Source organism: Tachypleus tridentatus, chromosome 10 (assembly GCF_004210375.1).
Source record: "Tachypleus tridentatus isolate NWPU-2018 chromosome 10, ASM421037v1, whole genome shotgun sequence".
Taxonomy (NCBI): domain Eukaryota; kingdom Metazoa; phylum Arthropoda; class Merostomata; order Xiphosura; family Limulidae; genus Tachypleus; species Tachypleus tridentatus.
In genome coordinates, this window is record NC_134834.1 from 132,656,536 (window position 1) to 132,684,481 (window position 27,946).

Consider the following 27,946-nt stretch of genomic DNA (forward strand, 5'->3'; position numbering starts at 1 on the left):
TAATGTTAAGACTTTTCTAGACTCAGTGTCTCGAAGCAAGTACATGTTTCACCTAGCCCAGTCAAGTTTGACTAATTACTAGCGAACAGAAATCACGAGACTGTAGTACGCACGCGCCTATGAGAAGCGCAGATCTGGGAGATGTCTGTTTAACGTCTTACTAATACCAACTAATCAAAGTCTAACGATGAGCAGAAGGTTAGAAGACCTTTACGCGCTTCGGGTGGTTTGACCAATACGCGGAAATGTAATGTTTATCGATGGGAGGGTCAGTTTGGGCGTTAGGCAGATTTGTTACAGAAGAAAGCCGACAGGACGACTAGGAAAAATCTCCATAATGAACAAACGCGCAGGACATCGTGTTCATCCCTTCATCATCCAAACACGAGCTGTACCCATGATATGGCTACAAACATGATCCCAAAATTACCAAGTAGAACGTTCCAAGATTATCGTTACTATGACAAATACAAAAACAGCAGCAGAGTCACGGAGAATCCGCGTGGGAAGATATGTCAAATATCTGGAACCTCTCCTGAGGATAAAGACGGTTCTTTTTATCGTCATTTAGGCCCGGAATGTACATCCTCTTATAAAGATGTGTACATGCTGCAATCTCGAAAAGTTGCTTTAGTTTCTTTCATATTATTTTGTTGTTATTGCACCTTAAAAATTACTTTTGGATAATTCTTCAATGAGTTTGATATATATATATTACTTTATCCTTTTATTCATGCGAAACACAGCAGCTTTTGTTACATCACACTTTTATTTGGCGGCATTTTTGGTGATTTAACAATAATCAAGGAATTACTTGCCCAATTCATACATAGAACAGAGGAATGCCAAATACTGTTAAATTTACATTCGTTACAGAAAGATTTGGTATTTTTTACTAGTTACTTTCATGCGGAATTTTAACATAGTTCAACACGAGCTATATAAAATTATAGAAAAGCGACCCACGGTAACTTAGGAACAACAACGAGTTTGTTTTGAATTTCGCACAAAGCTACTCAAGGGCTATCTGTGCTAGCCGTCCCTAATTTAGTAGTGTAAGACTAGAGGAAAGGCAGCTAGTCATCACCACCCACCTCCAACTCTTGGGCTACTCTTTTACCAATGAATAGTGGGATTGACCGTCACCTTATAACGCCCCCACAGATGAAAGGGCGAGCATGTTTGGTGCGACGGGAATACGAACCCGCAACCCTCAGATTACAAGTCGCACGCCTTAACCCACCTGGCCATGCTGGGCCCCAAGCAAAGATATTTAATGTTCTTTTAGAAACAATTACGTCCGAAGAAATTCACTAAAGTAAAACGGTTTGTAATATTCAAAATCAATAACGTTCCTGGTCAAATTCTAAAGTTGTTGATTAATAAACGTTAATCACAATTACAGCTTCTTAGGCCTATAGCATACTGACTGTAGATGTCTAATAACATTCTTCTCTTGGCGCGTTACTTTCATACAAATCACCTAAATCTCTGGAACCTTCACCAAAGCTCGCTTAGCAACAATGATCTAACGCGTTTTCGTAAACAAATATTGCTGCTTCTCACTTTCAAGAATTTTCCACGAGTTTCGAGAACAGGCGGGACTTGCGTAATACACTGTTAAGAATATACAGAATATACAAAAAAGAGAAATATACAGAAACAAGCGTAGGTACTAAAACAAACGTATAACAGTAAATATGTTACATCACCAAAATAGGATTATAAAGTTTCATGCCTTGCGAATGATGTAAAATCAAATGGTGCATGAAGAAAAAGAATAATCAGTAAAAATATTTAAAACTACCTTGACTAAGGATTATTTCTATTTTGGGGCCACTACCGTTATTCTTTATGTAATTTAATAAATATCTATTGAAGAATTAGCATACCTTAAGACAGGGGCAAATGAAAAGGTTATTCTTGATATTGTATACTAGTACATTGACGAATCTAGATTTATCTGCTATCGGACATTTGAAACAAGTGCTGGAAAACTGTCATTTTCGTCCATTAGACAGCTTAAGGAGAACTTGCAGTAGGAGAGACATGATTGAACATGTCAACCTTATGATGGAAAGTTTTACAAAGGAAACCATTCTGCAAGGTTATTATCAAAAGGAATAGTCATCGGGAAAAGCATGACTGAAAATGGCGACGCTGACTGCAACGAAGTGATTGGCTCCAGAATTGTTTTAATATAGCACATTTTTATTTGTAGCTATGAAGATTCGACCTGGTGATATTCAGTGTAACACTAGCATATAAAGAATGCGCGTGAAATGCATTCAAATAAACAAATGGAAGACAGACAAGGATGGTCCAACAGTAACAGGGTTCTTAAAACATTTACAAGAGAAAGATATTTCTTTACAGTAACCTCTATACAGATAAAACATGGTAAACACAAGTGTACATGATACTGATATATTAGTCATTTCATTTTTTATGACTAGAATTGCTGATGTCAACTTTCTTATACAAAATATTGAAAACACATTCAAATTAATTTACATTTTGTTTCGCAATGTATATATAATGTTTTGTAAATTATAGGCTTTTCTTCTAGTTCGTAATTTGTAGTATACTGAGAAAACTGGATAACTTTGTTTGTTATCCTCTTTCCAATTACTAAAATTTTTGACTAAAAGCAAACAATAATGTATCACCATATGTCAACTACAATATATATATTTTAGACCCAGTGGTGTCGAGGCGTGTAGCCCAGCATTTCTCTGTTTATCCAAGCTGCTCAAATCTAGCTCTACAAGAGGTGTTAAACATTCACTTAGATAAAGCTGCTACTGAAGAGTTACTTAGTTACATTTATATAGATAGAGTTGCTACTGAAGAGCTACTCAGTTACACTAAAACTATACAATTCAGCATGAATGTTTAAATGAAGCTCAATTATTTAAATTGCAGGTAAAATTTATTAGGTGTTTGCTGGTTGTTCAGTTTAAATTTCATCTAATTCAACAATCAGGAAACAGGTAAGGAACCTTTATTCGCAATTCAGTCACATTAATTCGGAAATATTGGTTGAAATTGGGCATTAGATCATTGAGGTAACTAAGTGTTAGAGGACTTCGCAGTTTCGTTATTGATTATATCTTAAGTGTTTGCTTGATATTGACTTTAATATAAATTATTAAGTCCACACAAATTTTCTGGCAAAACAATTAAGGAACCTCAGACATGCTTAAAGTCCAAATGTTCTAATTACAACAGCTGATAGGTCTAACTGTTTTTATATGCAAATGTGGAAACCAAAAATTGTAACAGACATACAAGTTTTTACAAAAAAATTGTAGCATTTAATATGTACAAGTAGAATATAGGTTCGGTGAAAAAAACGATTTCAAGGATACATAGTTACAGAAATGATAATAAATTTATCTCAAACGTATAAACATGTAATTGTTAAAAAATGCTTTGAACGAAAATAGTTCTTTGGTTTACACGTCGCATTGAAATTAATGTTGGAAAGTTAGGTATAAACAGCTAAATATGAAATATAACAAATTTAATAATCAGAAATTAGTAGGTCTTTAACTATGTGACTACGTCATCAAAAATATATTTTATCAGTTTTATGAGACCCAGCCGGTATTTTTTTAATTACTGCTGTAAAATATTCCAGCGAAACCTCTACTCAGAGCACTGCGATTTTTAACAATATCTACCATTCCTCATAAAATATATGTGTTTGTGTGTCTTTTCTTATAACAATGCCACATCGAGCTATCTGCTGAATCTCATCAAAAGAACATCCACGTGTAGAGTTACAGATCCATGTGTTTCCAAAATGCCCAGTCCTTATTCCATATTTTCGTTAGCTCATTGCTCTATTTGTTCTTCCAATATTTGTGACGTGTGTCATGTTTAAATGATTGAACAAGTTCATATCAGGCTTCTTGTCTCAAATTTGTCATGTTGACCACACCTACTAATCTTGGTTTTGCTTGTCTTGAATTTCACACAAAGCTACACTAGGGCTATCTGCGCTAGCTGTCCCTAATTTAGCAGTGTAAGACTAGTCATCACCACCCACCGCCAACTTTTGGGCTACTATTTTACCAACGAATAGTTGGATTAACCGCCACATTATAACGCCCTTACGGATTACGATACGAGTTCCTTAACCACCTGGCCATGCCGGGCCCTTATTAAACATTCTGTAATGTGTGTTGCTTACTCCGTGAACAACAGATATTTATAATTTTATTGTTTGAGGCGGTTAGAATACATCTAAAGTTGAAATTTGTTTTTTATCGTTTTTTGGACTTTCTTTCCTCTTTTTCAAAGTTAAACTCTCAATTAATACAAAACCCTTTAACATTACGTGAAACGTATTCTTCTAAACGCCATCTTTTTTTGAATACTTAAACGTTTAAATTTCTTTTTCATTAGTTCTCCAGTGAGGCAGTAGTAAATATACGCATTTATAATGCAAAAATCTGGGATTCGATTTAAAACAACCTTATCACTATAGAAAACACCTTTAACAGAATTATTTTTCACAGCTTACGAAACGTTGACGTTTTTCAAGCCCATTGAAGGTGTGGTAACTTTACTAGCCATCCACTGAAACTAATGCATTTGAAACAGGAGCTATTTCTGATTTAAAATAGCTGTAAAAAATAAAAGTATCATTGCGAAAATAAGTACCATGTCCCTTCAGTAAACATTTATTAATGCCTAGTGTTTGATATGTAGTATTTATTGTATTTGCAAAACAGCATGTGTGAAATAACTCAGGAACTCAAAGAGTGTTATTGTTAATGTTTTGTAACAATGTTTCCTTCCTTACAGATTTCTAACCTTATCGTATATATACATATATACAAGTAAAGAGTAATAACATCAGTAATTAGCATTTCAGTATTACAGTAAATAAATAATTTGATATTAATGTAGATCATAAACCTAATTCTAATGTGTAATGACTTGAATTAAAAATAATTACGGTTCACCAAACTCAATCTTTTTATATCGAAACATTTGCAGTTCAAGAAATTGTTTTATATCGATAACATCTCGACTACTTATATCTGTCGTATCACAATTGGTTTGATGAGTTCTGGTATTGGACGAAAGGCCTTGTTGCTGCTGGTTATAGCAAATATAACGTGGTTCACATATTATTATATTATTCTTTACTTTCACATTTTAGTTTGTGAACTCGAGTTTACTTCTTCGGAAACATCAGAATGTATAATTTAGGAAAATGCTTATCCTGGTCACTTGACTGATAAAAATATTTAGATTCTTAGTCTCTCCTAAACAAGTTAAATTGCTGGTCAATTACCAAAGGTCATCTTCAAGTCCTGATACTAACAGCATTTCGATATTATTCAACTCCTAATAGATTGTTCAGATTCAGCGATCAAATATCCACAGCTCCTTCTTCCTTTACTGTTTTAGTTGTCTGGTTTGTGAAAGTTTGAATAATTAGTGACAGTTAAAAAGGTGGAATTCAAACACACATTAGAGAGTCCGCTGATCACATGCACTAAGTATCTAATCCTTTTATTGGAGTGGAACATTTCCAAACTCTTAAAGGAGCCTGTCTGTTTCATAAAGTCTCAATTTAAAATGCAGCCTATAGTTTGTATAACGCTCATTTGAGAATTTGCTAGCAATTATAACTCTCAAAATGTTGAATAATATAAATTATACAGTCGTTTATTTAGGAAAATAATATTTTATTAGTTTTCACTGTTTTTTTCTCAAATATTCGTGAAATGGTATACAATAAAATAATTAGACATCAGAGAACATACATAATACATTGAAAACTATGGAGAAACTGACCGCAAACTTGTTATGAATATGAAAACTTCAAATGGCTGATAATCTCTGGTTTAGCAAAAAGGCTTTGACAGAACAAAATATTTCAGATGTGGTGCGTTTGACAGATTATTACTTATTCTTATTTATTTAGAATTAAGTAATAACCCCGTACACACTGAAACCTGAAGATTTTTACATCTTGTATTATCAGTTACCTCAAGAATGTCAATAAAAAATACATTTTCGTTACTTTCGTTCAGTACTGCTAGTGTATTACATCAAGATAATTTATAAGAACAGATAATCACAGTTATTCGCAAGAAGGTAGAATATTAAGCATACTCAACCTCCATTGAATTATGGTAAGTGACTAAGACTTTCCATTGTAACATTACTTTTTGGATTTCTGTTTACTGGCTGTGCGATACATGCAAATTTGATGTCAACATAAAACATTAATTTTAGTTGTATGATTTTTTATGAGTACCATGAATATTTTTTATTTATATTATGTTTAAAACAGTTATAATTGTGTATTTCCATTGAAAAAGTTCGTTAACCAATTTATTAACCATTGTGGGGTCCTAACTGATTACTATACATCAAGTCAGTTGATACTGAAAATATACAAACAGTACATTTAAAAAAATATTCAAATCATATTTTTACAAATTAATTTATTACACTGAACAACCTTCTATAAAAACAATTCTTTTTACAAATAAAAAATAGATTTGGGAATTTTTGTACACCACTAACTTCTAGCTTTCTATCATTCTATTGCACATTCAAATACTTTCAGATTCTCCGAAACTTCAGTCGTAGAACATCACCAAGTTACGACTACGTTATGGTTAGTTAATTGACTTGGGTTATATCTGTCAGTTTTACTTTCAAAGAAATACGCCTATTTCCAAGGAAACTATTCGGGTAATCCATAAGTCTCACACTTTTGTTTCCCCATCTAAATAAGAAGACTGTAATATTAGGCTAGCAAAGGAACTTCTCAGAAATAAAAATCACGCGCTCATACCAACACCTACAGACAGTCTAGTTTGTTTTGCTGCCTTAAACCTACTCTTGTTTGTTTGTTTTTGAATTTCGCACAAAGCTACTCGAGGGCTATCTGTGCTAGCCGTCCCTAATTTAGCAGTGTAAGACTAGAGGAAAGGCAGCTAGTCATCACCACCCACCGCCAACTCTTGGGCTACTCTTTTACCAACGAATAGTGGGATTGACCGTAACATTATAACGCCCCCACGGCCGAAAGGGCGAGCATGTTTGGCGCGACCGGGATGCGAACCCACGACCCTCGGATTACGAGTCGCACGCCTTAACGCGCTTGGCCATGCCGGACCTAAACCTACTCTTAATAACATACCTAACTTAAAACAAATAACAATAACAATGTTCGGAAGTAATTATTGCAATATTTTTGTTTTATTTTTTAAAATTAGTGTTGTTTGTTTGTTTTGAATTAAGCACAAAGCTTCATAATGGGCTATCTTTGCTCTACCCACCACGGGTATCAAAACCCGGATTTTAGCGTTGTAAGTCTACAGACATACCGCTGAGCCACTGGGGGCAAAATTAATTTTAATAATGGAAATTATGTTTTCTTTTAAATTATACATTAGCATCAAAATAATACTTTATGTATTTTCATTTAATCTCAATGGGGTTATTTGATTGTGGTAAGTGCCTTATAAGGCGTGAACTTATATTAAAATATTATATGGAGTCTGTGCAGAATACAGACAAGCCAATACACCATATATATTTGGTTACATTTTACACGTTATTAAACGCAACAGCAAAATACTGAGACATTACACTAGTTTGAACTTGTCATTATATTTTAACAATAGAAAAATTTCTGTTAAAATTACACAAAGAAATGTTTGTGACAGCCGTTCCTGATAAACTAGACAGAAGACAGATAAAATCAAAATATTAAAATTGATATTTTTACTCATGCATTCATTGTTATTAACAAGGAAAACAGTGAATCAACAGCAGCCGGCACCAACTCCTAGGCTACGTATGTCTAGCTAGATAATGGGATTTGACTGTCACTCTTATGTTGCAGTAACGACTTCAGTGTGTTTTTAGCCTGTGGGCTGCAAGTTATGAATGGTTGTATTCAGAGTTCAGGCATGTTAATCATTGTGCTACGCCCGGCTTTAAAATACGAGTTAAACAATCAGTTAATAAAACATGAAATATACTCTTTTCTACTAGATATATCATCACGAGAATAGACTACGTGCTTGAACATAAATCTTTGAATTATTTGATCATGAGTTGTACAGATAGCCAGTACTACATGTTTTGTTACAAATAGTTAATTATTAGAACACAAAACTTCGTTTGTTTGTTTACTAGTGTTATTTTTAAATCTGTCCATCAGAATGTTTCATTAGATCTATATGGGAATTATATTATTTATAACTATGTTCCCATCACATAGCGTCTTTATGCTTTTTTTAAACATCGCATTATAGGTCACTGAAACTTGTGCATTCTCTAACTAAAGTGGTAGTTGTCAAATGGAAACTCCTTGACCTGAATAACTAGAGCCTCTCATTCCATCAACTAGATCCTCTCTGTTGTTTTTTTCAAAATTTCAACAACTGAAGACTGCGGAATAACTTTTCAAATCAGTCACTCTCAATGGTTCCAGAATGTACAATAGGGTCACGGGGGGTCTCTCCAAGACACTGACTGATATTATTACTTTACAATCTGATCCGGTGCTTTGTGCCAGGAAACATTATCCTACTTTAACAAAGCAATTGTCCAATGACCAAATCACTCCGCCGTGTGTTTCTAAGATCTCTAGATAAACATGGGTACTTGGACTTGATAAACACTTCATAGTTAGGTCCTGCGCTCAATCCACAGTGCAACTCATACAATAACTTTTTCATCGCAACACTTCACATTTACAATGATATAAAGGGCGATTCGTTCGCCTACGTGCATTCAGAGCTACAATCAACTATCACTTTGGAACTTTAAGAAACACCTTTCATTGGTTCATAAAATATAAGAGAATTCACTTCAACTGCGGTTCTGAAAGGCTGTACACCAAACAATACAATGTTGAGCAATCACAGAAGTAGTGAACAGTTTTCATATCTCAGTCCATCGAAACATCCATATTAATAAAAATTACCGTTAATTTGTTTGGAAAATTATTTTTGTCTCTCTTTAGAAACAACGGTCATAGCTTATTTTATTTATAATGAAGGGTATTATGAACAGTATATTATGCGTGAACAAGCATTACAACTATTTAAAATATCAATTTTTTATCACCTTGCTCACACTTCTACAGTAGTAATGTACCTGGTATGCTCTTATATTTATACCACTAAGTAGCAAAATAGGCTGGGTTGATAACATTACATGCCAGAGGAGAATTTGAATACTTCTGACAGAGCCGTTTAAATTTAAATTTATCAAGACGTTAGTAACTAAAATGTAAATACTTTTCACAACAAATGTAATCATTTTCATTTCACTGTATCATTTGTATGTCTGTGACCTAGAATGGGGTAATCATATACAGCTAAAATGTTTTATTGTCATTTCAATTTACTATAGCGAGAAGGAGTTATCATTTGGTTTCTTTAAACTATCAGCAAAATATTTTTTCATTTACTCATTTATTCAGGTCTGTCACAAGAAAGATAAAATTTGGTCAAAATTCAAATTTCTAGGAATAGTTAAAGCACTAATAATGTTTCTATTCTGGAGCAGTTCTCAAATATTTTTCATGACTATCTACCTCAATCATGCAAAATACCCAGAACTCACCACTTGGAGGTGGATGCTCTTTTAGTTTCATTCATTTTCTTCCTCTTCAAAGCCGGAATTTTTAAAAATTTTCTAATCCCAATCCACATGTTGAAAAAGGAACTCAGCAACTGAATCTTTTCACTTGCTAAATTTTAGTATTGCTGTTTAAATTCTATGTTGATAAAAATCGTTTCTCTGCTTCATTCCATACACTGTCATTGAAGCTTCTGCCACTGAATCCATTAGTCTGTCTACTGATCGTGTGTAAAAATAAAAGTTTTGAAATTCCATTTATGGAAGATTAGGGAATCAATAAAATTGTGGAGATCTTCGTCGCTCAAGTGCTTTGTAAGGGGCGGCTCTTATCTCTTACTTTTGTGCCAGGTAATTAGTTTTTTGTAGTCATTAGGGTCAAAATTTTAAGAAAGCACTCCGAGAATTAGTGGCGCTCTTGTAGGTTTCTTTTGATCTTCAGATTTAGCAGATAACATCCTCCGTAAAGCTACTTTTCTTATTACACTCCTTTCATCAATCAACATTGATTGCAAAAGATTCTCAGGATGACCATAAAATTAATTTATTTTAACGAGAGGATCAGTTATTACTTTCAAATTATTATGCTTGAGCATCAAATCAATTCAAGCAACTGTTTTCCTTATTCCATGGAAGAGGGCTTCGTTTTAATCATAAACTACGTTGGGGATTATTCCTTAAAGACAAATTCCTTTAAGCATTTAAAATTTGATAATCATTCATTACTCTCAATACAGAGCTGTAGAAAATGACCCCAGATTAGACCATTTCTCCAGTATTTCGACAGATTACGCCATATGAGTAATGTCCTTTTGATATTGCGTGGCTAATCTAAAAAACATACGGTCAGGCTGTGCTAAGTCCTACATCACTTTATGAAAGATCGGCTTTGATTGGCTGAAATTTAGTTGCGTCAGTATGCTTTCAATCTTCAAGAGTGAACCTGACAGTAACAGTAGCTGTGAATTGCAGGTGCCACCAAAGACATATTTCAAAAGGAACCTGAGAGGAAGCTCGTTGGCATAAAATAAACATATTTGCCACTAAAATGGTTTCTTTAGATACTCTTCAATAAACCTTACACGTCCTTCTTTAGTCCTCATGTTAAAATTTGTACCATAACTACTCATACCTACTCAAATATATCAAAACTGATTTGGTTGACTTTATTCGTTTGTGATATTTCTTGAATTTCTCGATTGCAGCTCAATATGGCTCAAATACTTTGAAGCTGGTTCACTTACAAGTGTAACACTTTCTTTATCATTATTTTATAATATTTTTAGTCAATCATCTGTTGTATTCTTGTCTTATTCTTTCTTCTGTCGAAGTATAGCTCTCTTAAAATAACTGGAATTGATGTATTCTGGAGGTATGGTCTATTCGTATAATGCTTTCTTTGAATCCTGATCCTGGCAATTCTGTCAGATTCTGCTTACGTTACTTACTCAAATCTGCATGAATTATACAAATATTATATACAATTTTATTGAATAAATCACTGGGAAACTGATCCAGGATGTAAATGTTTAAGACCATAGTAGTAATCTCTAATCTGTTCTTCCACCACATCACTGTAGTATAGTAAAGAACTTCCGAAAGAAAAAAGAAAAGATTTTTCACTCCAGCTTATTAAATTAATTAGTAATATATATAAATCTGATCTTATACAATATCCTAAGGTTATCCTTGGCCACTGTACATCAGGATATTTATTAAATACAAATATGAGTAATTCTCTCTATATTTAACACAAAGAGCACCTATTTCATTTCAATGTTCATTAAAATGTTATTTGCAATTAATTTGTATAAGTAGATATGACAAGCCATTTGACTATCATTAAAGATTAGAATTAAATGTAATGTGAAGAATAAAATGTTTTATATAAATTCGAAGTGTTTCAAAACGAAAATTCAAATTATTTAAAAATATATATGCGTGTGTGTTTTTTCTTATAGCAAAGCCACATAGGGCTATCTGCTCAGCCCACCGCGGGGAATCGAACCCCTGATTTTAGCGTTGTAAATCCGGAGACATACCGCTGTACTAGCAGGGGGCTTTTAAAAATATCTATCGTTATTTCCAGCATAAGAAGATTGTTTGTTTGTTTTGAATTTCGCTCAAAGCTACTCGAGGGCTATCTATGCTAGCCGTCCCTAATTTAGCAGTGTAAGACTAGAGGGAAGGCACCTAGTCACCACCACCCACCACCAACTCTTGGGCTACTCTTTTACCAACGAATAGTGGGATTGACCGTAACATTATAACGCCCCCCACGGCTAAAAGAGCGAGCATGTTTGGCGCGACGGGGATGCGAACCCGCGACCCTCAGATTACGAGTCGCACGCCTTAACACGCTTGGCCATGCCGAGCCAAATATATATGCATTATTCGTTTCATTATTTTAAGACTTTTAACACTACCACAAATAACAGAATACTTCAGTTCAATTTTTTGTTTTTTTTTATAGTAGCTAAACTTAATAGTTCAATTTTGTCTTCTATATTAATTCCAATCTTAATTCAATGCAACTGTTATTAACTTCCGATCGCAGCAATTTATGTACTTAGAGCTATATTAGAAATCAACTCGACAATTAGTATAGCTAATCAAAAATACGTTTCTACTTATAAAGCGCCCCCCCGCTAGTACAGCGGTATGTCTCCGGATTTACAACGCTAAAATCAGGGGTTCGATTCCTTTCGGTGGGCTGAGCAGATAGCCCTTTGTGGCTTTGCTATACGAAAAACACACAAACACACGCTTATAAAGTTATTTCATCGGGTTGGTATCCTCATTGTTAACAAGATTTTCGATCGTAATCCCATGTTAATATCTCAATCACGAACACCTTTTGTGTTGTTTTAAGTCATATTTCTTAACTTTGAACGAATTATTTATGTAGCGTTTTTACTTTAACAAAATATAAATATTAGTATTAAAGAAGGGTTTCTCGACATTTACGGAATTCATTCTTTGATATGAAATTGACTAATCAGTAAAACTCCTAGATCTAATTACGTGCAACGCACACTAGATGTTTAAAAAAAAAAAACTTTTAAGTTTAACAAATTACTGTTACCGTGTATAGACCACTTGCAAATCTCACGCTTTTCATCGAAGAATAACTAAAATCTAATGTTTACATTACTTACCGAAATGTGCACGAATCACAAAATATGATGTGCACTTTACTCAAATAAATCACCTGGGAAACTGATCCAGGATATTCTGTGACCATATTAGTAATCTGTAGTAAGTTATTTCACTACATTACTGTAGCAAATGGCGCAAGAAGACAGCTGCAAGCATCTGAGACTGTAGTAGTAACCTGTAATAACTTATTCCACCACATCACTTTAATAATCACCGTGAAAATACGTGCAGCTCAGTTTCCTAATGTTAGGAATTTTAAGAGATTTTGCAAAATGTTAAATATAAGTAATATTTATCTCTCTTTTTTGGCAATTATCATGGGTGGACATAAGTTTCTTTATTGTGCCAATTAAAATTAAGCGTTAATTATTTCAAAACATTCTTTATTTAACTTCCACATGAATAGCAAACAATTAACTTAATCAAAACTATGAAGGGGTTTTGTTTATAGTAATTTTCCAAATTAAGTACAAGCAGGGTTTAAACTATGACGGAAGGATCCGGAACGACATTTCGCCTCTTAAGGACCGCGAGTGGCATAGCGGTATGTCTACGGATTCTTCTAGTAGAAACCGGGTTTTAATACCCGTGGTAGGCAGAGCACAGAAAACGCTTTGTGTTGTTTGTGCTTGACAGTGACACACACACACACACACACACACACTCTCTCTCTCTCTCTCTTAGAGATTCAAGACACTGGCGATCCTTATTGGATCACGCTGCTATTACAAAGAGGCTCACAAAGTAGGAGTTACACCTATTTGAAAACACTAATTTACCCACTGGGTACAAGGAGTTGTTGCTACGAGGTCTGAGCAATGATTTAACTTATTTAATATAAAAAATCAAACAATGCTCAGTGATATTGTTATTTCGTTTGTATCAATAGTGAACAAAAAGTTTAAACTGTGCGTTCAAATCTGTTGATCCTACCACAAGAAAATTATATTACTCTGTTTTTCTTTGTTCACCATTACATTTTTAAGCATGACTGAAACAATAAAGTAATTTGAAAATATTTTATTTACTGTTTAGCTTTTAAAATAATAAAACTAGACCTTTCGAAACATATACAAGCGACAGATGAGTTTCTCTTGTAATTGAATTCTAAGTTTTTTGCTCAGACTACGAAGTCAAAATCCTAGGTTCGATTTATATCGCTCTACAAAGTGCAAATAGTCCACTGTATAACTTTGAATTGACAAAATAGGCAATAAAAATACAAAATATTTCAAATACAGAAAAACAATCTAAAGAAAGTGTTTCAGTTTCTTTCTGAAAAACGAGATTCACCATTATGATGCTTGATTTAAAGATAAAAACACCTTACATATACCTTATATAAACAAATCATTTTTTCCATTCTTTGTATATAAGAGTTTGAAAAATACATTTCATACTGTGATTTATAAATTTTATTCAAGAGGTCGCCGGCTTTTTAGGTTACGAGAAACTTCTGTTATTAAAATTTCGAGTAAACAATCTAATATCTTCTAAGGTTCGTCTAAAAAAGTATTTCAAGCATTTTTTAGGTATTCATAGCTTTGATTTATGATTTCAGTCACGTTAATTAATATTTTATGCTACTTTAATGTTTAGAGAAATTACATTGACTATAAAGAACATATAATTCTTAAAATACAATACAGCACATCTCGTTCGTTAAACGTGCTCTTGATAAAACATTGTTCAAAAATATCTTTGAAGTTTTGCAGTGCACCACACTTTAATAATAATAAAACAATTTATACAGTATATCGCAGGTCCGGCACGGCCAAGCAGTTAAGGCACTCGTCTCGTAATCTGAGGGTAGCGGGTTCGAATTTCTGTCACACCAAACATGTCTGCCCTTTAAACCATGGGGGCGTTATAATGTGACGGTTAATCCCACTATTCGTTGGTAAAAGAGTTGCCCAAGGGGTGGCAGTGGATAGTGATGGCTGGTTGCCTTCTCTCTAGTCTTACACTGCTAAATTAGGGACAGCTAGCACAGATAGCCCTCGAGTAGTTTTGTGCGAAATTCAAAACAAAACAAACCAGTATAACGTGTATGTAATACTCGTAAGTGACTTGCCGAAAAGGGGAATATCTTATAAAGATGATCATTATGTGTGTGTGTGTGTGTATGTATAACTATCCATAACATAGAGATGGATAGTTGGTTCGATTTTTGTAACTGAAAACTGTCCAAAGATGTACAAGGATTAAATTGTTTTATGATTTTTGTCTGAGAAAAGGAATAATTAAGACCCTGAAATAGGACATATTTCTCCTTTTTAACAGACATTTGGCTTTAAATGTAATGACACAAGTACTTAATCACTTAAATGTGCCAATTATTACCTTTCAGGAGATAGAATACGCAATTAGCATTTAATGACATCATTATGGATTTAATAACAAACGAAGGATAACATTATTTAACATTGTCCTTTATAAATATTTTGCTTCTTTAACGGATACCCTCGGTTATTTTACAATAAGTGCAGTAGTATTTCTAGTAGAAATGAGCCAGATGTGCAAAGAAATTAAAATAGGGGTCAGTGTAGCTACCTGACTGGTAAGAGGTGGGCCAAAGAAATAGTAAGAAAACTACTGATTTTTACAATTTTTAAATTTGTTGAGTATTTAGAAAGAATTAGCTATTAATAAAACCCAATTCAAATTCATAATTGGATGAAAGTTCAAAGTAAAACATAAAATAGAAATTGATGAAAAGAAGGCCAAACCTACTATGAAGTTGTACCATGCCAAAAACTGCCCATCCATGTTTAGTTCTTTACTTTTTGGTGCTCACATCCCTATTTCCTATTTTTTCTTTAATTTTTTTACAATTTTAATAATAATATAATAATAAATTTATTAAGCAATAAATTAGACACAAAAAATCAAATAACAATATAAAACCATCAACAAAGAGTTAACTCGTCCTGTGATGGTTAAACACATAATAAAGTAAAATCAAAACTTACAAAATCAAAATAAAGTTCCCAGAATATTATCATCAGTATTTAAGATCCATTGTTTTAAGTATTTCTTTTGATTAACACGATTAATACAAGATCTTATACTATAAGGAATAAAATTATGAATACGAGGTGCCAAATAAAGATATTAATGAAGTGTAACTGTTTTACGTGGTGTGGGTACATTAATTGGAAAAAAAGATTGAAGTCGTGTAAAATATGAAGTGACTTTAATAGGCCTATTAAAAGAAACATGCATTGTAGATAAAGCTAAAAAATATAAATAAAGTTTATCATATGAAAGAGGAGAGTTAAATTTACTGAAATCGGTATCAAGCCTATGGGTAAAAATAAGAGAGAAAACACTTTTTTGCAACTTGTGAATACGAATTAAAAAAGTCTTATATGTGCCACCCCAAATTGAAATACAATATTGTAAGAAAGATTGAAAGAGAGCATAATATACACTTAACAAAATATGATAAGGAGCACAATGACTAAGTTCAAAAATTAGCATAGAACTATATTTTAATTTATTAACTAAAGAATTAATATGAAATTGCCAATTTAATTTTCGATCTAAAATAATTCCTAAATATTTAACAGAGGAAACTTGAGTCAATTTGGGACACTTACAATTAGGGTAAGTATAACAATCATTGGAATGATAAAAATAGAAGGAAAAGCTGGAATGACACCATAAAGGTTAAACTGAAGAAGAAAAGATTTAGATATATTTAAGGATAAGCCATTACAGAAAAGCCAATTTTAATTTTATTAAGATCACTAGAAATAATGGCTTCATTAATTAGATTTGGCTTACTATAAACAACAGCAATATCATCGGCATAGGCTTGGATATCTCCAGAAAACTGTTGGTAAAGAATATCATTTATATAAATGAGAAATAATAAAGGGCCCAGAACAGAACCTTGTGGTACTCCAACATTAATTGTAAGCCAATCACTATAATTATTATGGATACAAACCGATTGCTTTCTATTGTGAAAGTAAGAAAAAAACCAATCAAAAACAATGCCTCTAAAACCATAATAAGATAATTTATTTAACAAAATTTTATGATTAACAGAATCAAAAGCTTTGGCTAAGTCAAGAAAAACAGCAATTGGATGAAGATCAGAATCCAAAGCTTCTGTAATACTTCCCACAAGTTTAGCAACAGCAACCTCCGTTCCAAGCCCAGGCCGAAAGCCAAATTGAGAAGGAGACAAAACTGAATGTCTATCAAGAAATGATAAAATTCTAACCTTCATAGATTTTTCAAATAGTTTAGAGAAATGTATTAATAAGGAAATAGGTCTATAATTCGTAAAATAAAAAATATTACCAGATTTATAAATAGGAATGACCAATAATAACTTTAAAGCATTAGGAAACTTCCCTTGAGTAAAAGATAAATTAATTAAAAAAGTCAAAATTGGTGCAAAAAGATTAGCATTAGCTTTCAAAATCTTAACCGAAACACCATCTACACCATTAGAAGCTGAATTTGATTAGGAGAAAATATTATTCATAGTTTCAGATATAGTAACAGGATATAGGTAACAAGAAGAAGAAGGAGCAGGAGGCATGCCCTGAGAATAAAATTTAGGATCGGAGCAAGTAGATTTAGCAACATTAACAAAAAAATAATTCAAATCAGATAAATCAGTATTACCAAAATTACAAAATTTCTTATTTTTTTTTTAACATCAATAATAGAGTTAACAATATTCCAATTCTGTTTAATAGTTTTAGCATTCTTAAACAGGTTATGATAATAAGTCCATTTAGTCTTACGGGTCAAGCTAACAACATAATTCCTTAAACACTTAAATCTAATCTTTAGATAAATATCATCAGGAAATTGATGTACTTTTTTTTTAACTTATCTCTTTTAATCATTAACAAAACCAATTCACTGGTAATCCATGACTTAATTTTTCTAAACTTTCGTGACACAGAAACAGTAGTAGTACAACTTTGAATACAATCAGTTAACACTTCAGCAAAATTATCATAAGCAACATTAACATCAGAACAATTCATAACACAAGACCAATCTGAAAAATTCAAACAAGAACTCAAATCATTATACTTAATCTTTTGAACATTAAATTGTATGAATATTTACGTCTTAGCTCAATAATACTTTGCTGATTATGAATTTTTATAAAGAAATAATGTATTGTGTTTCTTAGTATCCATAATGTTTTGTTTTTCAAAAACGTTCACCGCAGCTTCATCTCCCAGCAAGTTTGCATTTTGTTTGTTCATAAAGTGAGGTGCAAAGAAACGGACAATAACTCAATCTTTATACACAAAATACCCAATTAACCTCATTTTTATAACAAGAAACAGCCAACTGATTCTATATTAAAGACATGTAATAGCCAAATGAGCCCATTTTCACGACATGAAACGGTTTTATCTCTTGTAACAAACTAAATAAGAGGCCTTTTTTAGCATAATCTAATTTATATGGAGGAAAACATTTCAATATTTGTATTTTAAACAATTGTTCGTGTATTCAAATTTGTTATATCTCTGTGTATCAGTTGTTGGTATTTATATTATACCACGATCTCGACAAGTAATGATATAATTTAATGTTTTATCGCCAAGCTAGTATATCGTTGTGAGATGAAATTCTGTTGTCGTAATTTCATCCGTAGTCATGAATAAGGAAACGTCCCCTGTTTAACGCTAATGCAAGTAAATTTGCTCTTTCTTGCTATACGTTCTCAGACTGTCTGTTTACATTAGATTGTATATATATTTATAGTACTGATAATTGCGTAACCGTTCAAAAATGTATTTCCTTTCTCAGAGTTTCAAAATATAAATAATTTTTAGGGAAATTTCAAAAATCGTTGCTGATACTAAACTACACCAAGTTTTAGTAAATTTTCCAGGCGATGAGAGAAGGTGAGGAGAATACAATACACATATCAATAAGAATTCTAAAGTAATAATTATATATATATATTTACTTATAAATGGAAGACATTTAATTCAGCGTTTGTCCACTAGATGGCTCATGATTTTTCTTAGGCTTTGTAGGTTGTCACGAATCATTGCTTAAAGATACACAGAGGATATCCGCATATAGTTGTCCATAATTTAGAGCTGCTAAACTAGAGGGGAAGTATATAATCAGCAGCATTCACCGATAACTACAGGTTATTCTAATAGAATAGAGCACCTTTGATTCCAAAATGTAATTTGGTGTAATTTTGAAATAAAAAGATACAAATCATAAACCCTTAGATTCAAAGTCCTGGTGCTAACCCAAAGGTTATGTTCGATTCAATATCAAGATTAACAATTGATGAATGAAGTATGAAAAATACATCAAAATGACAGCTATCCAATGTTTCGTGGCTTATCAGTGAGCCACTGGGGAGCACTGGGATTTTGTGATCAAAAGATTATTTTGTGGCCAACCCACACCCCAATGAGAAATGACAGATCGCGTTGCTAGTATTTACGACTTTACAATTTAGTGATGGTTGCTAACTTCTAATTTTACCAACTTATACTATTGAAGTGTATCAATAGGACGCATTTTTTTCGTATTCGGCCATTGGGAAATTTCTCATTAGGCCTCTATGACTAGTCTGTTTCAGTTTGTTGCACGGCCTTTTTATTTTTCGAACTTGTTCTTGATAAGAGTTTAGAAGTGTGAATTTATTATATACGTGTGTGTGTGTGCGCGTTATTTAGATCACATTCTCTGTGAGCATCCAAGTGTCTGACGTTCGAGGATTTCTTGTCTAAATAAATAGGTTGTGTGTGATATTTGCGTTTTGAGAACACATTGTGAATAGTGTGTGTATTTGGTGAAATATCGGAGCTCTTTATTTTTGAAGACCTATGTATAAAAAATGTATTCAGGTTGGGAAATAAAAGAAGCAGAAAAGATTTATTTTTCAGAGTTACCAACCACTCGGGTCTTTCATGAATCCTTGTTTGATTTTTTGTTTTCAATTTCACTAATAGTAGAGAAATTGTTAACCAATGTTGGAAACATGACAACAAAATTATTAAACAGAATTATTAAAGTACAATAAAAAGTGATATAAAGTTTGTTTATTTTTATATGTAAGTTTCTTTAACTTAGAATAAACGGTTTTAGCATTCTACGGAGTGAATATTTAATTTTGTCTGTGCAAAGCTGCGTGGCGGGATATTTACTCTATGTTTTCCATAGTGATCAGATCCAATGTTTTAGTGTTATAACTTCCAAAATTTTCAGCTGGCCATTTGAGTTTTGAATATTTCTGTGCGTATAGTGGGTGTGGAATATTTGATGTTATATATATCCAAGTGTTAGATAGTTGACAATTTCTCTGTAACCGACATTTTGGTGGTATTACTTCAAGCATATAAATCTGACTTTCGAAAGTTTTTGATAAACAGCGTGTACTTGATATTTGTCGAAGCATACAAAAAGTTTGACTTTTACAAACTTATCTGTAAACATTGTTTGCATAATATTTAGTGAACCTTCGATATTATAGAATTGTGTGTAACAATGTGTAATTGTATTTGATGAAATATCCAAGAGTGTGATTTTTTTGAAAAGAGAAACTTGAATTATCATGGTATACAACGCCTTATTCTGATAAACCCTGATAGTTGACCAGTATTTCGTATGATAATAACGGTGTTTTACAAATATTTGGGCCTGGCATGGTCAAGCGCGTAAGGCGTGCAACTCGTAATCCGAGGGTCGCGGGTTCGCGCCCGCGTCGCGCTAAACATGCTCGCCCTCCCAGTCGTGGGGGTGTATAATGTGACGGTCAATCTTACTATGCGTTAGTAAAAGAGTAGCCCAAGAGTTGGCGGTGAGTGGTGATGACTAGCTGCCTTCCCTCTAGTCTTACACTGTTAAATTAGACACGGCTAGCACAGATAGCCCTCGAGTAGCTTTGTGCGAAATTCCCAAACAAAAAAATACAAATATATTATTTTGCTTGCTCTATATTTCGGGTTTCCAAAGAGACTAAACATAATATATCTTTAGAGAACACACAGTGTGCCGAAAATAATTTTTTATTAATACCAGAGTTTACTGGGTCAGTTCAGAACTTAGTACACAAAGTCTCAATCAAAAACCCATAAAATCAGTCATTTACAACATGCTACCATTGTCGAGAATCCTATGTAAATAACGCATATGTATTTATTTGTTTCTTAGTAGTAACAACCACAAAGCTACACAATGGGCTATTTGTGATCTGCCCACCACGGGTATCGAAAACTTGTTTCTAGTGTTGTAAGTCCACAGACGTTCTGCTGTGCCATAGGGGGTAGCGCATATGTCTGAGGTAATAGTGACAATGTTAACTGCTTATGATCGAAGACGTTTGTTTTGTTTAAGGGAATGTAATTCCATATTCGAGACACTATTCAGAACTCGATTTCAGAAACCTGATTTAAATTATGGTGTTTGTTAATAATTTTTTGTCTGTACATTTTAAAATATCGCTTATGATAAAAAATATAAACTTTTTCAACAAGTGAGAAACTAAATGGTAAAATTATCTATGTTTCTGTTGCATCTTTGGTTACCTAAAGCTTAAGTGGTCATTGTTTACCAAGAGATAATCAAGTAGCAAAACATTTAAAACTTTATCAAGAAAAAAATTTATTTCCAGAAATATTCTTTGATTTAACAATATATCCAGTGAAACATGTTCAAAAGAAACAATTAACCTGATTCAAGTAATGTGAATGCCATAATAAGTACATACAGGGTCGATTATGACCTACCTCACTGTCCTCATCATTTTCATAAAAATCACACAGATCGAGTTGCGAGATAAAGATAACCAAAACGATAAAATCAGTTAGTACGACTGTTCCAGACCTTAGTTTATACAAAGTTTTAAGTCTGAACCTTAACCAGAAAACACCATGAATTTAACACCAGTTTGCACTGTGCACTTGGAGTTCCGAGCAACATTGATAGAAGATAGTTTCTTATATTGGTTTTAGTATTACGAAAGTGAAAAGGAATTATAATTAGTTATAACTGAACTCATTGATTGTAACAAATTAAACACATTAATATAAAACTATGAAAAAACGTATTTATACACCTCATGATGAAAATCATAGATAGCAAACAGTTGGGATAAACTATGTACTGTGTTAACTAAAACAATTCATTTTTGACCAAAAAACAGATTTTTCTTTTAAAGAAAACACTTGTATCTGAATACCATTGTAAACTACTTTAAGCTTAGGTTTTGCCCATGTCATTGACCTGTTCCCTTTTCTGGGGATCAAATAGTAGTCTGATGTGCAATGAAAATAATAAAATAAATACAATTATGTAAAATGATACTTCTGTTACCTTAGGCAAAATTATATTACCAAATATTTATCTTAATAAATCAGGGCAGTCTTACCCATTTGCTATAATAATTTTCAACAAGTTTAATTAATTACACATTAAACTTAGTTTTACGTATGTATCCATAAAACGACACTTACCCTTAAAAATCAGCAAGTAAGGCAGTTTTTTAATTGTATTTTGACTTGTTTAGGTGAAAACCTATTGTTTTCTCTTGCAATTACAGAACAAATTAAAATTACAAAAAAAAACATTTTCCTACAACAGGAATGAAAAATAATTAGATACACATGGAAAAAGTTTTTTTGTTTTCTATATATTTATATACCTACTTTACTAGCAAATGTTGTATAAATCCATTAGTTTAACTTTTAGATATTTAACATCAATCGCAAATAAGATGAAATTATCAAACTTTATTAATTTTTCGAATGTATTTTTATTTCTTGTTCCATATAAGGACTTGTAGATCACACATATATCTTTATTTTGTACACAGTGAATTATATTTGTGTAAAGTCTGTGTATCTACACGAACACGTTAAAACAGTTTAAAATTTCACGTTATTAGTTAAAACTCGAGCACCAAAATATATTTTTCATTGGTTTGAATAAAAAACAAAACAATTCTGCTCTTATTTAACTTTAGAGCAAAGTTTTTAGTTATCACACACAATTTTATCAGATCATGTTTGTGAAAGAATGCATAAATGTATAATATGAACGATATTCGTTCGAAATACATGTCCAATCGTTAATATCATTAAACAGATATTATTATGTTTTATCGTACAATAAGAAATAATTTTAATTTCTAATGTTGTCAGAATATTTTAATTAATTAATACAAACACTTAAACACACATGTTCGATAAAAAGTTTCAATCCTGCCAATACAAATTAGAAAATAGTTTCAATACTGCCAGTTCAGATCATGAAATAGTTTCAATAATGCTGATACAACTATTTAACAAATAGTTTCAATGTTGACAACTAAAAAATAGTTATATTTCTACATACAGAAAATAATTTCATTGTTGTATGTATAACTAGAAATGTTTCATTTTTTGATACAGAAACTAAAAAAATGTTTTATTATTACATAGGCAAATTAGAAAGAATCTTCATTGTTCCATATCAAAAAACAGAAACTAGTTTTAATGTTGCACAGACAAAATAGATATTGTGTTATAATTATGTATAAAATAAAAAATGCCGTAGTAACGCACATGTAAAATAGTAAATTATTACTCTATCTCACAAGCTAGAAAATGACGTCAATATTGCACTTACAAACTAAAATATTATGCTATAATTACACATAAAAAAGTAAAAATAGTTTCAATGCTGTACACAAACTGAAATAGTGTCATTATTGCACATAGGAACCTGATTTATTGTCATCATTATACACTAAAAAACAAGAGAATATTTTCATGGTTATAAGTATAAACTAAAAAATATTCGATGTCTGTGCATAAAAACTATACTTTTAATATGGAACATCAAACTAGAAAATTGTTTCATTACTGCATTACAAATAGTTTTGTGATTGCACATATACATTAGAAAATAGTTTCATGATTGCACATTGACCCAGCTTATCGTTTCCAAACGAGACGTTATGATTAAGTTAAACGAGTGATTGAAAAGAGTCATTGTGAATTTAACGCTGAAGATTGAAAGCTAAAACAATGAGAAGGTTTTGATGTACAAGTTTAGCTTAAAGAAAATATACAACGAGTTTCCACATGTTTGATATCACGCTAAGAAGCTGGCAACAGTTCCATAGTTCAGATGTAAACGTAAGTTTAGGAGTTGAAATTAATAAAAGGTGGTCAGGGTCTCTCAAGATCACGTGATCCGTAAACTGTTAAGACATTAAGTAAATAAGCACTTCATTTCTAGATTCTAAAAGAAGGAAAAACTCTCGTTAAAAATCATTATCCCTATTTACGGTAGTCTTTCTGATACTTTGATTTAATTATTTGCTATTTGTACACACCTTTTACATCTCAAAATTTCTGAGTAACCACAGACTATTTTTCAATGAAAATAAGGAATAATATATTCTCTTTACTGAATTTCATTTTTAAAATTTAAGCCCTTCAAAAATTAAAAAAATATTCGATAGGTACTTATAATTCTGTACAAAGAAAGAAAAAAACGCAAGCATATTTAAAGTCATTACATAAACATTGTATATTCAATTATTCTGTGTTATGCTTAATGTTATCAGTCATAAGCCGAAAGAAAATAAACCGCTTATTGGTATGATACTCTTAATTAATATTACGTTAAAAAATAGCTTGTTGTGCTTAATACTGCATGAAGAATTATTATGGTCTGTTCAACAGGACTTAAATATTTTCTTATAGATATTAACAAATTTATACATTAGCAATGTTCAGGTCTTCTTTGGGAACATAAAAAAGATTAAAGTTAGATACCTTCAAATAAAGAGAAATATGTTTGGTTCGGGATTGTTTCTTTGGTAGATAATCTTAGCGCAGTTATATTTCGCCTTTTCAAGTTTTGAACTAACAAACTGGCAGCTCCCCCCCCCCCTGGAAACTGTTGGGCTACTTTTTTCTGACTGAATATTCAAATTTGACAGTCACTCTTATATTACGTCAACAACATCCATATGCGAAACATGAATTACATATCCTTGAATTCATAGTTTAGAAAATTAACCATTACTATATACCCGTTCCATTTTGGCTAAGGATTTCAGAATTAACTATATACGTTCCCTTGATGTTGGACAAATAAAACATAAATAGATCAGTAATGATGCTTAACAAATTATCAGAAGTGGGACTATCTTTAATAAAACGCAAAAAGTCAATGTGTTATGGGCTTTACAACCGGAAACGCCAAATGCAAGAAAAACAAACAAAAAATTTTGTTGTTGATGAACCTTCAAGTGGAAAATTTCGAATGAAGAACTTTTTATATGTATATATGTACACACAGTGGGTAACGATGGTACGATAGATGGGGTCTTAACCGGAAATCTGCCCTTGAAAATCTTTACGTAACAGCTATGAGCGGTTTCGGCTAGGGTGAAACAGTGCATCCACAGATATAAGTTTACACTTCAACTGTGTGGATGATTAAAGCGCTAGAGGGAAAGCAATAAACGGGGCAGTCCTACCGTGTTACACATGCCAATTGACCGCGATCCATTTCCGGACTATGATTTTCGCATGACTCTATTCCAGTGAATGTTAGATAACTCTCTCTGTCTGTCATCCGTTAGTACTTAAAGAACGAACATACACACAGACAGAATCATAATAACCACTTATGTGGTCCAATGTGAATTACGTTTGTTGACTCATCGTGTGAACACAGTGAAAGCCAAGAATAACGCACAAACAAGGTGAAAAAAACAATATTATCACTCCTTTCATGGTAAGATAAAAAAAGCAGCCAATGACTGTGAAGTAAGTTATTGCTCATGATATCCCTGAACTAAGCGTCTTTCTTCACAAGGAAGAGTTTATTTTATTAAAACGGACACGTATACATAGGTCAATAACACTCCAGCCCTCTTCTCTACCTACATAAGTGGCACCTATTTGTACCCTGTTCATAACCATTTGTCTTGCATTTTGGTTTTTAATACATGTTTTTGCACTTTTGAGAAATAAGACCCGTTACACACCCTTGCGGTTAACCCAAAAGGAGGACTGAAAAGATTATAAACTAAAATAAATATCAGAGTTAGATTCTTTTTACAGTATTATTTTTGAAAACAAAACGGAATCTATTTGTTTATGTAAATAAATAATGACTTTTATCACTCCTAAGGTATCAGAAAAAATGAAATTCCTTTCATTTATTATATAATATGTAACAAAAATAAATCAAAGTCAAATAAAAAAACTTGTCAAGTAGTCTAAAACCACTTCGCATATTCACACCAATATATCGTTTTCCCTCACTGTGTTTAAATATGTTTCTCGATCCCTTCTTTCTACCCTTCCTCAATCTATATCGTTTAGCTTTTTTGATATGCTATGAAGTATTGTACAAAGATTTTTCTTCGTGGCCCGGCATGGCCGAGTGGTAAGGCACTCGACTCGTAATCTGCGGGTCGCGGGTTCCAATTCCCGTTCCACCAAACATGCTCGCCCTTTCAGCCGTGGGAGCATTAAAATGTAATGGTCAATCCCAGTATTCGTTGGTAAAAGAGTAGCCCAAGAGTTGGCGGTGGGTGGTGATAACTAGTTGCCTTCCCTCTAGTATTAAACTGCTAAATTAGGGACGGCTAGCGCAGAGAGCTCTCGTGTAGCCTTACGCGAAATTCAAACAAAACAAAATTTAAATATCTGAAATTTTCTTCGTTGACCTCACTGACCTGAAATTTGTGTCAAAAACTATTTTTTTCTGTATCTATTAGTAAGATAATACTTGAATATGAACTCAATTAATAAATTTATGTCACTGCTCTTACCATTTCTGTTTTGTTCTTATCTTGGTTTCGTAGTTTGTAAGAAAGCAATATATAACATTATTATTACGTTAGTACTGTGGGCATATCTGCGAAGTAATTTTCACTGCAACGTCAGAGCATTTCGTTTTTAAATTCTCGAAATTTAGACACAATAAACAGAGAACTAAGAAAGATAAACTTATTCAAACATATTTCTTTTTTGACAATATATACTTAAAAATCATTCCCAAAACAAACCTTTACGATTTAATTTACTTAAGATAAAACTTTTTTGTTATTCATCACTATAATGGCTTGTAAAGTGTATTAGGTAGCATCCTACCAATATAAACAACTTCTTAAAGGAGTGTAACAAATTTTAAGTAATTAACAGAGACAGTATTGTTTTTCTTTGTTACATCTGACTAGAAAAGTTAGCATCTTGTGTTAACAGCTCGGCGTTAAAGATGAAATTAATTTTTCGGATTGATCTTTAATGCTAGTGCAATAGGTCTAATCCAAGTTTGTTTAATTGTCATTATTTTGGCGCTTCTTAATAATATTCCATAAGCAGGCTCAAAATTGGTGAATTATAAAACTGAGTATATATTGGAAATTTCTTTACTGGTTTTTTTTTTTTTTTACACGTTATCCATCAACATAAATGTTCATATCTTCAAAGATTCAAAACTTCATTGTTTGTCTGAAAAAGTTGCTAAAGATATATTAAAAATTGTCAATAACTAGCATGTCTTTGTCTTGAGTGGAAAACAAAAAATATATAAGTATTTACATACTTATTGCCTGCAGCAAGCATGACGTCATAAAATAGTGACATCTCTCTTAGTTTTGTTTTAGTTTACAATTTTACTTTAGTTATCACCTAGTAACTGGTGCATCTGGTTTGATGCGATGCAGCTATTTATTACAAACGCTGCCCAAGAAGTCTCGAAGCATAAATGTAACAGGATGCATCAAGGTCGCTCTAATTAGATTACTACAGTTCAAAGAGTGAACTTGCCCTTCTGTCAGTTCACTACCTTTTCAGGACTGACCTCCGATTAAACAAAAGTTTCGCAGTATCTAAATTTTGTTTATTAGCATATCGAAATGGCGTCTAGATATGTGAAGAGCAACCACAAATCCTGCTGACCACTATACCGCTATAGAGAAAGTTCAGCTGTCATTAAGAACTTCTGGTTTCTTTTGTCTGTGGGAGATAAACAAAAGTGATATTAGTTTTCTAACACGGCAAAGTTCCATAGTTTATAACAGAAAGAAAGATAAAGTTGATATGGAAATGAACTACATTATAGAACAAAAATAGCCAAGTACCAATAAGATTTTTCATATTGTACCAGTTAATAGGCTCTTTTTTCT

General features: G+C 32.5%; 1 protein-coding gene across 5 annotated transcripts in view; it reads right to left on the bottom strand.

Moving 5' to 3' along the window:
• LOC143230343 (twist-related protein 2-like) overlaps window positions 1-27,946 on the bottom strand; it is a 71,843-nt gene that overhangs the window by 24,369 nt on the left and 19,528 nt on the right. For 2 of the 5 annotated variants that reach the window (XR_013016394.1, XM_076463751.1), the window contains one exon: window positions 21,392-27,776. The exons of the other annotated variants lie outside the window; for them this stretch is intronic. The gene's annotated coding sequence lies outside the window, so the exon portion shown is untranslated. Of the gene's footprint in view, window positions 1-21,391; window positions 27,777-27,946 lie in introns of those variants that run through there. 5 annotated transcript variants of the gene reach the window in all.